This window comes from Rhinoderma darwinii, chromosome 7 (genome assembly GCF_050947455.1).
Source record: "Rhinoderma darwinii isolate aRhiDar2 chromosome 7, aRhiDar2.hap1, whole genome shotgun sequence".
Lineage (NCBI taxonomy): Eukaryota > Metazoa > Chordata > Amphibia > Anura > Rhinodermatidae > Rhinoderma > Rhinoderma darwinii.
In genome coordinates this window covers 59270876-59284244 of record NC_134693.1, presented here as the reverse complement: position 1 = coordinate 59284244, position 13369 = coordinate 59270876, and the positions used below count along the sequence as shown (strand labels likewise).

General features: G+C 38.6%; 1 long non-coding RNA gene across 2 annotated transcripts in view; it reads right to left on the bottom strand.

Moving 5' to 3' along the window:
* LOC142657203 (uncharacterized) overlaps positions 1-12094 on the bottom strand; it is a 113400-nt gene extending 101306 nt beyond the window's left edge. Inside the window, exon 1 of one of the 2 annotated variants that reach the window (XR_012849844.1) lies at positions 12004-12094. This is a non-coding gene — a long non-coding RNA (uncharacterized LOC142657203). Of the gene's footprint in view, positions 1-169; positions 246-12003 lie in introns of those variants that run through there. The other variant, XR_012849843.1, reaches the window with a different exon arrangement.
* Positions 12095-13369: the final 1275 nt, after the last annotated feature.

Below are 13369 nucleotides of genomic sequence, written 5' to 3'. Positions count from 1 at the left end.
ATATTTTACTGGATTCAAACTTTGAGATGTGTTCCTGTTTTATTAATAAATTCAATAATTCCAAATATTCTGAATGCCAAAACAATAAATATAAAATGTTTAAAAGAGAACATTAATAAATGTGTTCTATTCTGTTGTCACTGAAGATAAAGGTAAAAGGAATACTTACATTAACCTTTTCACTTCCCCAGAGATGTTGCTTTGGTAGCATAGTTAGAAGGTACCAGATTAATGTTCATTATTCTATATATACATTGGAAGTAAGATTTGTTAAAAAGTATGACAAATGATGGAAAATAAATGTACAGTATATACATATATATATATATATATAAAAATATAAAAAATCCCAAAAATCTGGCAGCACTCCAGCGATATAGGTAAAAAAGTAGAAAGTGCTATATTGATCCATCAAGTGCAACGTTTCAGCTCTACAATAGAGCCTTTCTCAAGCTGAGACAGGCTCTATTGTACAGCTGAAACATTGCACTTGATGGAACAATAAAGCAGTTTCTACTTTTTTTGCTATATCGCTGGAGTGCTGCCTGATTTTTTGTATTTATACGTTTTGGTGACCTTGTTCGTGTCCCTGGCGGGCTTGCCCCCTCTACTATCACTATTTTGGCTGTGTGGCTGACATTTTTTGTATTTTTATATATATATATATATATATATATATATATATATATATATATATATATATGATTATCTAATTACAATAGAATTTGTCAAGGGGTGAGAATATATTAGGCAGCAAGTAAACAGTCTTGAAGTTGAAAAGCAGAAAAATGGGCAAGTGTAAGGATTTGAGCGACTTTGACAAGGGACAAATTGTGATGACTTAATGAATGGGTTATAACATCTCCAAAATGTCAGGTCTTATGGGGTGTTCCTGGTATGCAGTGGTTATTACCCACCAAAAGTGGTCCAAGGAATAACAATAGGTAAACTGGCAGCAGACCACATGAATACCCAAGGCTCATTGATGCCTGTAAGGAGCAAAGGCTAGCCCATCAGGCACAATCTCACTGAAGAGGTATTGTAGCACAAATTGCTAAAAAAGTTAATGCTGGCTATGATAAAAAAAGGTAGAACACACAGTACAACACAGCTTGCTGCATTTGAAGCTGCATAGCTGCAGACCAGTCAGAGTGCCCATGATGACCCCTGTCCACTGCCAAAAGCATCTGCAATGGGCACCTAACCTGAGCATCACAACCTGACCATAGAGCAATGTAAGAAGGTGGCTTGGTCTGATGAATCTCATTCATTTTTACATCATGTGGATGGCTAACTGTGTGTGCTTTGCTTACCTTGGGATGTGAGGTTACCAGATAACACTATGGAAAGAAGGCAAACGGCCAGAGACAATGTGATGCTTTGTGCAAAGTTTTCCTCAGAAACTTTGGGTCCTGGCAGTCATGTGGATGTTATTTTTACATGTATGACCTATTCAAACATTGTTGCAGACCAAGTACATCCCTTCATGGCAACGATATGGCTAATGGCAGTGGCTTCTTTCATCATGGTAACCCACCATGTCACACTGCAAAAATTGTTCAGGAATGCTTTGAGGAACATAACATAGAGTTTAAGTTGTTAACTTGGGCTTCAAATCTCCCAGATGTCAATCTGATCTAGCATCTGTAGGATGGGCTAAAAAAACAAGTTAATTTTTCCTCATGGAGTTAATAAGTTTTCTTTTTTAACCCCACAATGTATTCAGATCATTTCCTTGGATCAGTTTAACAAAGAGAAGAAAGACGGCAGCATTCCAATAGAGCATGCTTGAGAAAGACCCTGACAGGGTCAATCCAAGATAAGAGTGTTTATATAGTGGAGATTATGGGTCAACTAGTCGATACAGCAGTTTATGTACTTCTAGATCCTAAGATCCTAAGATGCGCATCCTGGAACAATTTAAACAAATAGTTGAGGAAGCATATAATGATGAAAAAATTTATGAGGATTTAAAGTTTTTTTATCCAAACCCAATCCAATTACCATGGTTTTGCATACATTAGCTAAGGTGCACAAAAAATAGCCAACAACCCCTAGGTATTTAAAATGTCTATACGGCTAAATATTTTGTTTTAGACACCAATTACTTTCTTTCCAAATTAAAAGATGTTTGACTCTTGGTACAAAGTTGGCTAGTGTCTTTTAAAAAGACTAGCCTGTAGACGTTGATAGAACACAAGACAGGTATTGAAGCTGTAACAGTAACATTGCAAGAAAAGGATGTCTCAGCCAACCTGGTTAGGTTCACAATCCATCTGTTGATGATAGTACTTCAGTGTAACTATTTCCTATTTGGGAACAAATTTTGTCCCCAAATACATGGGACCGCAATGGGCACGAATATGGCACTCAGTTACGCCAATTAATATTAGCCAGGTAAAGGATACATTTATCTATGCAAATGAATGGTCTGGACATTGTTATATCACCTGGCTCAGATATATATAGACAATATTTTTGCCTTTTGGCATGGGGATGAGACATCCATTGCTGAATTGTTAGTGTATCTCTATTCTATTTATCCCTCATCGAATGGAGAAGTGTAAAAAAAGGTCACCACTGGACTCTAGAGCAGTGGAATCATGTTCTGAGGAGTGAAAAATCACGCTTCTATATCTGGCAGTCTGATGGACGAGTCTGGGATTGGGGAATGTCAGAAGAACATTTCCTGCCTGACTGCATTGTGCCAAATGTAAAGTTTGGTGGAGGAGGGATAATGATATGGGGTTGTTTTTCAGGGGTTGGCCTAGACCCCTTAGTTCCAGTGAAGGGAAATCTTAAGGCTGCAGCATATCAAGACATTTTTAACAACTGAATTCTTCTGACTTTATGCAAACACTTTTCTGAAGGCCCTTTTCTCTTTTCTGTACAAAGCAAGGCACATAAAGGCATGGTTACGTAAGTTTGGTGTGGAAGAACTTGACTTGCCGCCAGGGCCCTGACCTTTGGGATGGACTATAACGGAGAAAGCGAGCCAGAACCTCTCATCTAACAGCAGTGTCTGACCACACAAATGCTCTTCTGGTTGAATGGGGAAAAAATTCCTGCAGACAGACTCGAAAATCTTGTAGAAAGTCATCCCAGAAGAGTGGAAGACGTATGGATTGAGATTGGGATGTCAAAATAGCACCTGTAGGTGTAATGTGGAGGTGTCCCAATAGTTTTATCCATATAGTGTATATCTCTATCTATCTATCTATCTATCTATCTATCTATCTATCTATCTATCTATCTATCTATCTATCTATCTAAACTAAAGAAATCCCACAGCACTTCGATGGTTCCAAAAAGTATGTGATTTATTCAGTCAACAGCTGCAACGTTTCCGTCCTGCTATAGGACCTTTTTCAAGCAATTCTGTCTTAAAACAGTGTTTTTGTATCTTGTAGAGACTTCTGTTATTAATGCTAGTAACATTGCCATCCTTCAATTATTGAATGCTGTCTGATTGCTCTTTTTTAACCTTTTCAAGTCCATCCCAATTCTTTTGGGCCTAGTAGTAATGCTACTGTTGACTGAATAAATCACATACTTTTTGGAACCATCGGAGTTCTGTGGGATTTCTTTCGTTTATGTCTTATAATCCACGGATCTGGATTACCTGCTTGCACCCATTACCATGTTGGAATCTGTCGCAGAGTGCTGCTTATCTCTATCTATCTATCTATCTATCTATCTATCTATCTATCTATCTATCTATCTCCACTCTTCCTACAGACTCTGGGATCTTGATTTCCAAATTAAATGCAAAATTTACTTCATCTGAAAACAGGACTTTGGACCACTGAGCAACTGTGTTGGTCCACTGTGTTATATCAAGTCCAGAGTAAGTGCAGCCGTCTACCAGGAAATTTTTACAGCACTTCATGCTTCCCTCTGCTGACAAGCTTTATGGAGATGCTGATTTCATTTTCCAGCAGGAATTGGCACCTGCCACACTGCCAAAGGTACCAATACCTGGTTTAATAACCACAGTATCACTGCGCTTGATTTTCCAGCCAACTCGCCTGTTTTAAACCCCAAAGAGAATCTATAGGCTATTGTCCAGAGGAAGAAGAGAGACACCAGACCTAACAATGCAGACGAGCTGAAGGCCACTATGAAAGCAACCTGGGCTTCCATAGCACCACAAGTGCCACAGGCTGATCGCCTCCATGCCACGCCGCAATGATGCAGTAATTCATCTATATATCAATCTATCTAAAGTCCAGAGCAGTCCAGTCCAGAGCAGCACCATACAAAAAAAAACAGGCACTGGGTGGGTGCACGCCTGAGGATACAGGCTATATCCTACTATTCACAAGGCAAAAAAAATAGGCAGCACTCCAGGATATCATGGTGAAATACCAAAAGTGAAGGGCTTTAATCCATAACCGAGCAGCGACGTTTCGGCAGATGCAACTGCCTTTTCATTATGTTTGCAAATTCATGTAACCACCCATCTGTATTATCTCCATAAAATTCAAGAGTCTCACAATTTTAATTAATGTTTTAGACTCTAATAACTTTCATATAGCACGTATGTATGCTCCCTAAGGAACGCAATGATGTTAAAAATACGGAAGTCCATGGGGCCCTACTGTACCTCCAATTTCATATGAAAAATAGTGTCATGTGCCATTAGATATTACTCCCCTAAAAGCAATGTAATCTGCGCTTTATAGAGGCATCATATGGTGGCATATAGAGTACCTACAGCTCTTCAGTATGGAGCCGCAGGGACTCACTGCAAACTTATTTGAGCATCTTTTCTTCCAGCCCCTCACCTAAAATAAGAATACAAATGTACAAAAAGCATAGGGCTGGTATAAAATTCAGCTTAGTCTTAAAGTTTATTTTTAGCTAACTTTAATTTGTCCTGATGGGACATCGTACAAATGATTCTTCTATTAGTGAGAGAAGAGAATCACTTTCAGACATCACGTACTTTATTTTTTCAAACTTCATAATGCCCCCCTCCCCCCTCGTATCACAGCAGCGAGATCTTTCTTTATATATGCAATGTTTTAAAATTGAAGTATTTTTCTTTTCTTTCTCATTGCATACTGTTTTATTCACTTGAATTAGCAAAAATCATTAGTGAGAAGAAAAAATGATCATATTTTTCTCTTGAAAAGTGATATTCTTCATCTGAGAGAACACAACCTGATTACTAAGAAGCTGCTGTAGGGCCATTTCTTTATCATTAGCAAATAATTCATCCATTGATATTTTATAATTAAAAGCTCTCACACTAATGCTTTATTTAAATCAACTGCTCAAAAATTAACATAAATGTAATTATGGCTAGTTATAAGTATTCGACTTATTCTCTTTGTTTGAAACAGTGTTTTGGTATCTTGTGAAGACTTCTGTTATTAATGCTAGTAACATTGCCATCCTTCAATGTTTGAATGCTGTCTGATTGCTCTTTTTTAACCTTTTCAAGTCCATCCCAATTCTTTTGGGCCTAGTAGTTTGTGAAGTGATCTATAAAAACCATTTAACAGTCAGAGATGAATAAAACATCAGTTTTAAACAAAACTTTCTTTGCCGACAATTCTTCAAATTCAATTTTTGATTTCTATTTGTGGCAAATGAATAACCAATGAAACATGTAATACAGATCTGAATTCTAGAAGTTAATCCACAGTGGATTCATAGAAGGTAATGGAGTCTAAAATACCAATCTGTAATTCTTACTTCATCGTCTTCTATGAGGAGAACACAATTTTATTATATGGACCCTTATTCTCTCTGAAGAAGTTAATAGGGCAAAAAATACAGATCTGTATTTATACCCTATTTACTTTCATGGAGAGAACCAGGCACTGTATTGCAGATCTATATTTTGCGACTTTGTAGACTTCTGTGAGGAGAGTGCTGATACTGTACATGGTTTCTCTGTTTGCTAGTGGAAAATCAGAAATTATTCAAGAGTCAGTGAACAACATAAAATCCTAAACCAGGTGAATTTTGTGTTGCTTATCTCTAATAAACATCAATCAGTCATATAAACAAACCTATTACAATTCTCCACAGACAATAATTCCTCTTAATAACACAAGCTCTTCTCTGTTTATTTTTATTTTTTTAAATGTAGACCATTATTCAAATGCCCTATTTGTTAACCCCTAAGGCTGGGTTCACACGACCTATTTTCAGGCGTAAACGAGGCGTATTATGCCTCGTATTACGCCTGAAAATAGGGCTACAATACGTCGGCAAACATCTGCCCATTCATTTGAATGTGTTTGCCGACGTATTGTGCAGACGACCTGTAATTTACGCGTCGTCGTTTGACAGCTGTCAAACGACGACGCGTAAATGGACTGCCTTGGCAAAGAAGTGCAGGACACTTCTTTGCCACGTAATTTGAGCTGTTCTTCATTGAACTCAATGAAGCACAGCTCAAGATTTACGAGCATCTCAGACGGCTCGCAAAATGCGAGGAGGAGCATTTACGTGTGAAACGAGGCAGCTGTTAACAGTCTGTCTTTTCACACGTAAATGCCTCTCATCGTGTGAACATACCCTTAATGACGCAGCCTAGTTTTAGCCTTAAGGCTCAGTGCCCATTTTTCAAATCTAACATGTGTCATTTTATGTGGTAATAACTCTGGAATGCTTATACCTATCCAAGCGATTCTGAGATTATTTTCTTGTGACACATTGGACTTTATGTTAGTGGTAAAATTTGGTCTATTTATTTGTAAAAAAAATAGCAAAATGTAGAGAAAATTTGGAAAAAATAGAATTTGACTGATTTTAATTGTATCTACTTTTAAGACTGATATAAATTGCACACAAAATAGTTACTAGTTCACATTTTCCATATGTCTACTATATGTTGGCATCATTTTTTGAACATTCTTTTATTTTTCTAGGATGTTACAAGGCTTAGAACATAAGCAGCTATTTCTCACATTTTGAAGTGAATTTCAAAAGCCTTTTTTTTTAGGTACCTGTTCAGTTCTGAAGTGGCTTTGAAGGGCCTGTATATTAGAAAACCCCCATAAATCACACCATTTTAAAAACTAGACCCCTCAAAGTATTTAAAACAGCATTTAGAAAGTTTCTTAACCGTTTAGGCGTTTCACAGGAATTTAAAGCATAGCAGAGGAGAAATTTACCAATTTTTATTAAGAAATTTTTCTGTAAAACAGAACTTAATATTTATTGGCCAGCTCCTGAAGCTTTTAGAAATATCCCACATGGGGTCCTAGTTTGCTACTAGACTGCAACACAGGACACCGAATTAAAGGAGCACCTTGTGGATTTTGGAACCTCCTTTTCATTAGAATATATTTTAGGCACTATGTAAGGTTTGACGCGGTCTTGTGGGGCCAAAACAGTGAAGCCCCCCAAAAATGACCCCCATTTGGCAAACTATAGTGAGCATTTAGACCCCACAGGTTTTTTTGCTGCATTTTGTGGAATTAGGCTGTGCAATTGAAAATCACATATTTTTCCGATAAAAGGTACAAATTTTTAATTTTTACAAGGAATAAAGGAGAAAAAGCACCCCAAAATTTGAAAAGCAATTTCTCCCGATTACGGAAATACCCTATATGTGGTCATAAACTGCTGGTTGGACAAACGGCAGGGCTCAGAAAGGTAGGAGTACTATTTGGCATGTAGATTTTGCTGGATTGGTTTCTGGCCACCATGTCACATGTGCAGAGCTTCTGAAGTACCAGTACAGGGGAAACCCCTTAAAAGTGACCCCATTTTGGAAACTAGACCCCTTGAGGAATTCATTGTAGTTTTCATGGGATGCATGCGAATGTTTGATCAGTTTTTATTCTATTTTTTATGAAACGTGGTGACTAAAAAACAGCAACTCTACTATTGTTTTAATTCCTTTTTTTTTTTACAGCGTTCACCATGCGCTATAAATGACATATTCACTTTATTGTGCAGGTCTATATGATTACGGCAATACCATATGTATATAGTTTTTTTTATGTCTTATGATGTTTGCACAATAAAATACTTTTTATTAAAATTATTTACTTTTTGTGTTGCCATATTCTAAGAGCCATAACTTTTTTACATTTCCATCAAGTAATCTGGATGGGGACCTGTTTTTTTGCGTAATGAACTGTAGTTTCGATCAGAAAGTATTTTTGGTCTCTTTTTTTCCATCTTTTGGGAGGTGAAGTGCCCAAAAAAATTTCATTTTGGTATGGTTTATTATTATTTTATTTTACTGCGTTCACCGCGCGGGATAAATAACGAAATACTTTCGTTGTTCAGGGCGTTGCAGATGCGACGATACCAATTATATATACTTTATTTATTTAATTGTTTTAATAATAAAGGACTGATAAGGGAAAAAGAGATGATTTATTACTAGTAAAAAAAAAAAATGTATCTAACCTTTTTTGTTTTTTTTGAAGGCAGGAGGCCCTGATCACAATTCTAATACACTGCATTACATGCATAGTGCAGTGTATTAGAGCTGTCAGATACTCACTGACAGCAAGCATAGTGGGTCCTGACTTTGTCAGGACCCACTAGGCTTCTGTAGATGGCATAGCCGGAGGTGATTGTTAGGCCTCCAGTTGCCATAGCAACCATCGGCGCGATCATACTGCGGGACGTCGATAGTGTTTTAACTCCTAAGAAGCTGCAATCGCTATTGAACATGGCTTCTAAGGGGTTAATGAGCGGGGACAACCGCGATTGGTCCCTGCTGAAGGAGCTGCGGCGACAGCTGCACGAGACAGCAGTTGTCATAGCTCCTGTATGTGCCGGGAGGGGGGCCAGAATAGCCATTAGACCCATGATTATGAAGCGTGAACGATGCGCTCATCATGACCTAATAGTACGTCCAGGAGCGGCAAGGGATTAATATCACTTTCAGATTACTGTAAGGCTGCATTCACATCTGCGTCAGTGCTCCGTTCATCGGTTCCATCTAAACTTTCCATCAGGGAGACCCATGAACGGAAACCCTGACTGTCACCGTTGTTTAAGGGTTCCGTCGTTTTGACAGAATCAATACCGTAGTCAACTGCGCTATTCCTTCCGTCAAAACGACGGAACCCTTAACAATGGTGACAAACGGAAACCATTTGCATCGGATCCGTCACCATTGAAATCAAACCTATGGTTTCCGTTTGTTTCAGTCAGGGTTCCGTTCATGGGTGTCCCCTGAAGGAAAGCTCCAACGGAACCCATGAACGGAGCCCTGACGCCGATGTGAACGAAGCCTTACATGGACACATTTTAGCTTCAATACTATGGCTACAATGCCTGTTGCTCCCATGGCTCTACTGAACCAAACCTAGATCACCATAGAACCCTGGATGAGGAACGGAAATTTCGGCAACAAATCTGCCACATGTAAACTAACCCTAAGGCCACATTCAGACGTGGCGGAATTGCTGTTGAATTCCGCTGCAGACAGTCCGCAGTGGAATTCTGAAGTAGACGTTTTTTACATTTGTTTCTATATATTTTTAGGAAAGTTAGTTCAGATGTTGCGGAAAATAACTGTGCGGAAATTAGGCTGCGGTGCAGAATTTTCCCTCCGCAGCATGCTCATTATGTTGCGGAGAAGCAGCGGAAATTTCACTGCGGATTTCAGCCTTTGCAATGCAAAAACTGAAATCTGTGCGAAGTCCGCTGTGATATCCGCAACGTCTGAAAGACCTGTCAAATATGCAAATGTTGGTGCAGATACGTTGCGTAATTGCCCCGAATCTGCACCAATATTTGACCTAAGGAATTGTTCACATTTTGCATGTCTTTTTTTAAGCCAAAACCAGGATTGGATCCAGGAAAGCAGACCTATAAGGCCTTATTTTATGTATTTCTTTTGTTTACGTTCTGTTCCTGGTTTTGGATAAAAAACAAAATACAAAAATCTGCCGCAAAACTGCACTGTGTGAAAAGGCCTCAAACTTTCTTTCAGTTGCATATTAAATTGTGATGTGTGTCTACATCATAAATGCAAATAAATTGGTTTCATTCTTTTCAGCAGTTTTTTTTTTCTTTGCACCGACAGAAAGTTTGCAAGAACATGATTTTTTTCACACAATAAACCTTTCATCAGACGTGTACTGTTAATTTCATGGTACTGTAGTAATAGCAGTGCATGACATGTTTTAGTATCCCTTATGTGGTGCATAAAACAACTAGTATAAAGTGACTTTGTCAATGATTTTATTATACATGTTTCTGCTGATCTTGAAGACAGGTTGGTAGGATATGTGAAGGCCAATATATTGTATAGTTTGTAGTGTATAGAATGGATGACATCGCTGTGAAAACCACAGAATGATCAATGAACTGCATTCTTTTCATGTCCTATAATAATGAGATAGCTTTGTAGTTGTTTTGTATTCAAGCTTGGACAGACATGAGCAATTATAAGTCTGAAACCTATATTATTATAGCTATTATTATAATAGTGATTTTTTTTTCTTCTTTTATGTATGCAGAGTTTTAATGCTTGCAATTTTTTCTGATAGATACTGCAATCAGCTGACATTTTTAATAGACATACAACTAATAGCAGGAGTCAGACTTAGGGCATGACCAGACGTGGCGGAATTGCTCTGGAATTCCGCAGCGGACGGTCCGCTGCGGAAATCCGCAGCGTACACGTTTCTCCATTGCTTTCCACAGCTTTTTAGTAGGGTTCGTTTACACGTTGCGGAAAATTCCGCTGCGGAGCTTAGGCTGCGGTGCAGAATTTGGTGTCCGCAGCATACACTGGCTGTTGCGGACATGTAGTGGATTTGTTGCTGACTCATTGCGGAATGAAATCCGCAGATGTTATGTGTGCTGCAGAGCGTATTGGTTTTACTAACATGACATTTCTTCATTCTGGCTGGACCTATGTATTTCTAGGTCTACAGCCAGACTGAGTAAGTCAATGGGGCTTCCGTAATTACGGGAGCGTTGCTAGGCTACGTCAGTAAATATTCACTGTCCAGGGTGCTGAAAAAGTTAAACTATCGGCAGTAACTGTTTCAGCACCCTGGACAGTGACTTCAGATCACAATATACATCAACCTGTGAAAAAAATAGAAGTTCCTACTTACCGAGAACTCCCTGCTTCTTCCTCCAGTCCGGCCTCCCGGGATGACGTTTCAGTCCAAGTGACGGCTGCAGCGAATCACAGACTGTAGCGGTCACATGGACTGCCGCGTCATCCAAGGAGGTCGGGCTGGATGTCAAGAGAGGGACGCGTCACCAAGGCAACGGCCGAGTAAGTAAGAATTTCTGTTACTTTTACTAGTGAAAGGGCTGTCCCTTCTCTCTATCCTGCACTGATAGAGAGAAGGGAAAGTACTTTCACCTCAATACGCAACGGCTAGTCCGCATCAATTTAATGCCAATTTTAGGCAGAGCCGCAACAGAATATGCAACACAGATTCTGTGCGGCATTGATGCGGACAGTGTATGCAAAACTCCGCCACGTCTGGTTGTGCCCTTAGGGCACGTTCAGACGTGGTGGAATTCTTCCGCTGCAAATGTTGGTGCAGATTTGGGGCAATTGCGCAACGAATCTGCACCAACATTTGCCTATTTGACAGGTAAATCAGACGTTGCAGATATAACAGCGGACGTGCCACAGATTTCAGTTTTTGCATTGCAAAGGCTGAAATACGCAGTGAAATTCCGCTTCTTCTCCGCAACGTCATGGGCATGATGCGGAGGGAAAATTCTGCACTGCAGCCTGATTTCTGCACAGTTATTTTCTGCAACGTCTGAACTAACTTTCCTGAAAATGTATAGAAAGAAATGTAAAAAACAGCTGCTGCAGAATTCCACTGCAGACTGTCCGCAGCGGAATTCAACAGCAATTCCGCCACGTGTGAATGTGCCATTAGGCCCAGTTCACACAGCGTTTTTGGGCACTGACTTTGACACGGAATCCACATCAGAATCAGCCTAAGAAAGCATTAAAAAAAAGTTGCATTTCAAGATCTGCCTCAAAAAAACCTGAAGGAATTTTGAGGCAGATTGATTTTGGTATGCACATACCCTTAGCTGGTCATCTCCAGTTTTTCCAAACAGGTTGTTGAAATAACAGCTGCATGACAGAACCTGAGAGAATCAGAATCCCATTCTAGCCCCTGGAATTGAATTCAACAGTATATGGACAGGTGAGTATAACTGTTTGGAAGTAGTAGTCGCACTATTATTTTCAGTCGCATAATAAATATGGCTCTTTTTTCAGAGACACTCTATGGGTTAGTCTATTTAGGTCGGCAATCTCTGTGATACTATTTTGAGGGCACTGTCTAAATGATATTGCTATTTTTGGGGACATTATCTATAAGGCAATATTTTTGGAGTCACTATCTACATGCCACTAATATTTTTTGGGGGCATATCTGTGTGGCACTATTACTTTTGGGAGCACTATGCCAATAATATATGAAATTGAACAGGTAGTATTAGGGGCAGCATAGCATCAGGAAGCTGAATGTTGGGTGCCTAACAGTCTCTAATTACAAGGAAAAAAAATAACTAGAATAAAACCTAGATTCAAAAAGCATATTTTCTTCACTATTTAAAAAAAAAATAATACTATTAGCTTAATGTTTCTAAAAAAAACTACATAAATATTCACAACTATGTAATAAATGTTTGTAATAAATAGCCATATTGGTCTTAAAAACATAATAAATCAAGAAAAATAAGAAACATTATTGACTTTAACCTAACATTCACAACAAAGGGCTAAAATGTGTCTATTTTTTTAAGGCACAAAACACCATAGATGTAATTCCAGAACCTACCATTGGAAGTGAGAGGTAAATGGGGGCATGGTCAGACCAAAGAGGCTAAATATTATGTTTTATGTACTTAACATAGTTGCTATTATATTAATGACTTGGATATATGCATCAATAAAAAACTATTATGAATAAATGTTCTGTGTTTACCCAGATTTAAAGGAGAAAGCATCACCAAATTTTTTTTTCATAATTAAATCCAGGTAGTGAAATCTAATATTTTCTTATTTTCTATTTTTATTTTTTTGATTGTAGATTTTGTTATTTTATTTTCTATACATGATTATGGGGGCAGCCATCTTGCCCATGCTGCTGTTTACAACAGTCACATGGACCCTGGAAACTTGTGAGCAGGAGGGGACCCATTTACTTCTATGGGACAGTTTTCTAGGCATGCTATGTGACCTGTGCACAGGTCATTGTGCAGGAAGGGATAGTAGGGGAGCTGTGTCCATCACCTATTGTTAATTCTGTTATCTAGATAAAGAGTGTTACCTTTCATTGTAATCCTGCCTGTGATGAAATTTAGAAGTGTGATCTCTACAGAAGTGTCAGTCCATTTTGAGGCTCAGTGGCCAGAGTGAAAACTGCAAGATTTTAAGATTATT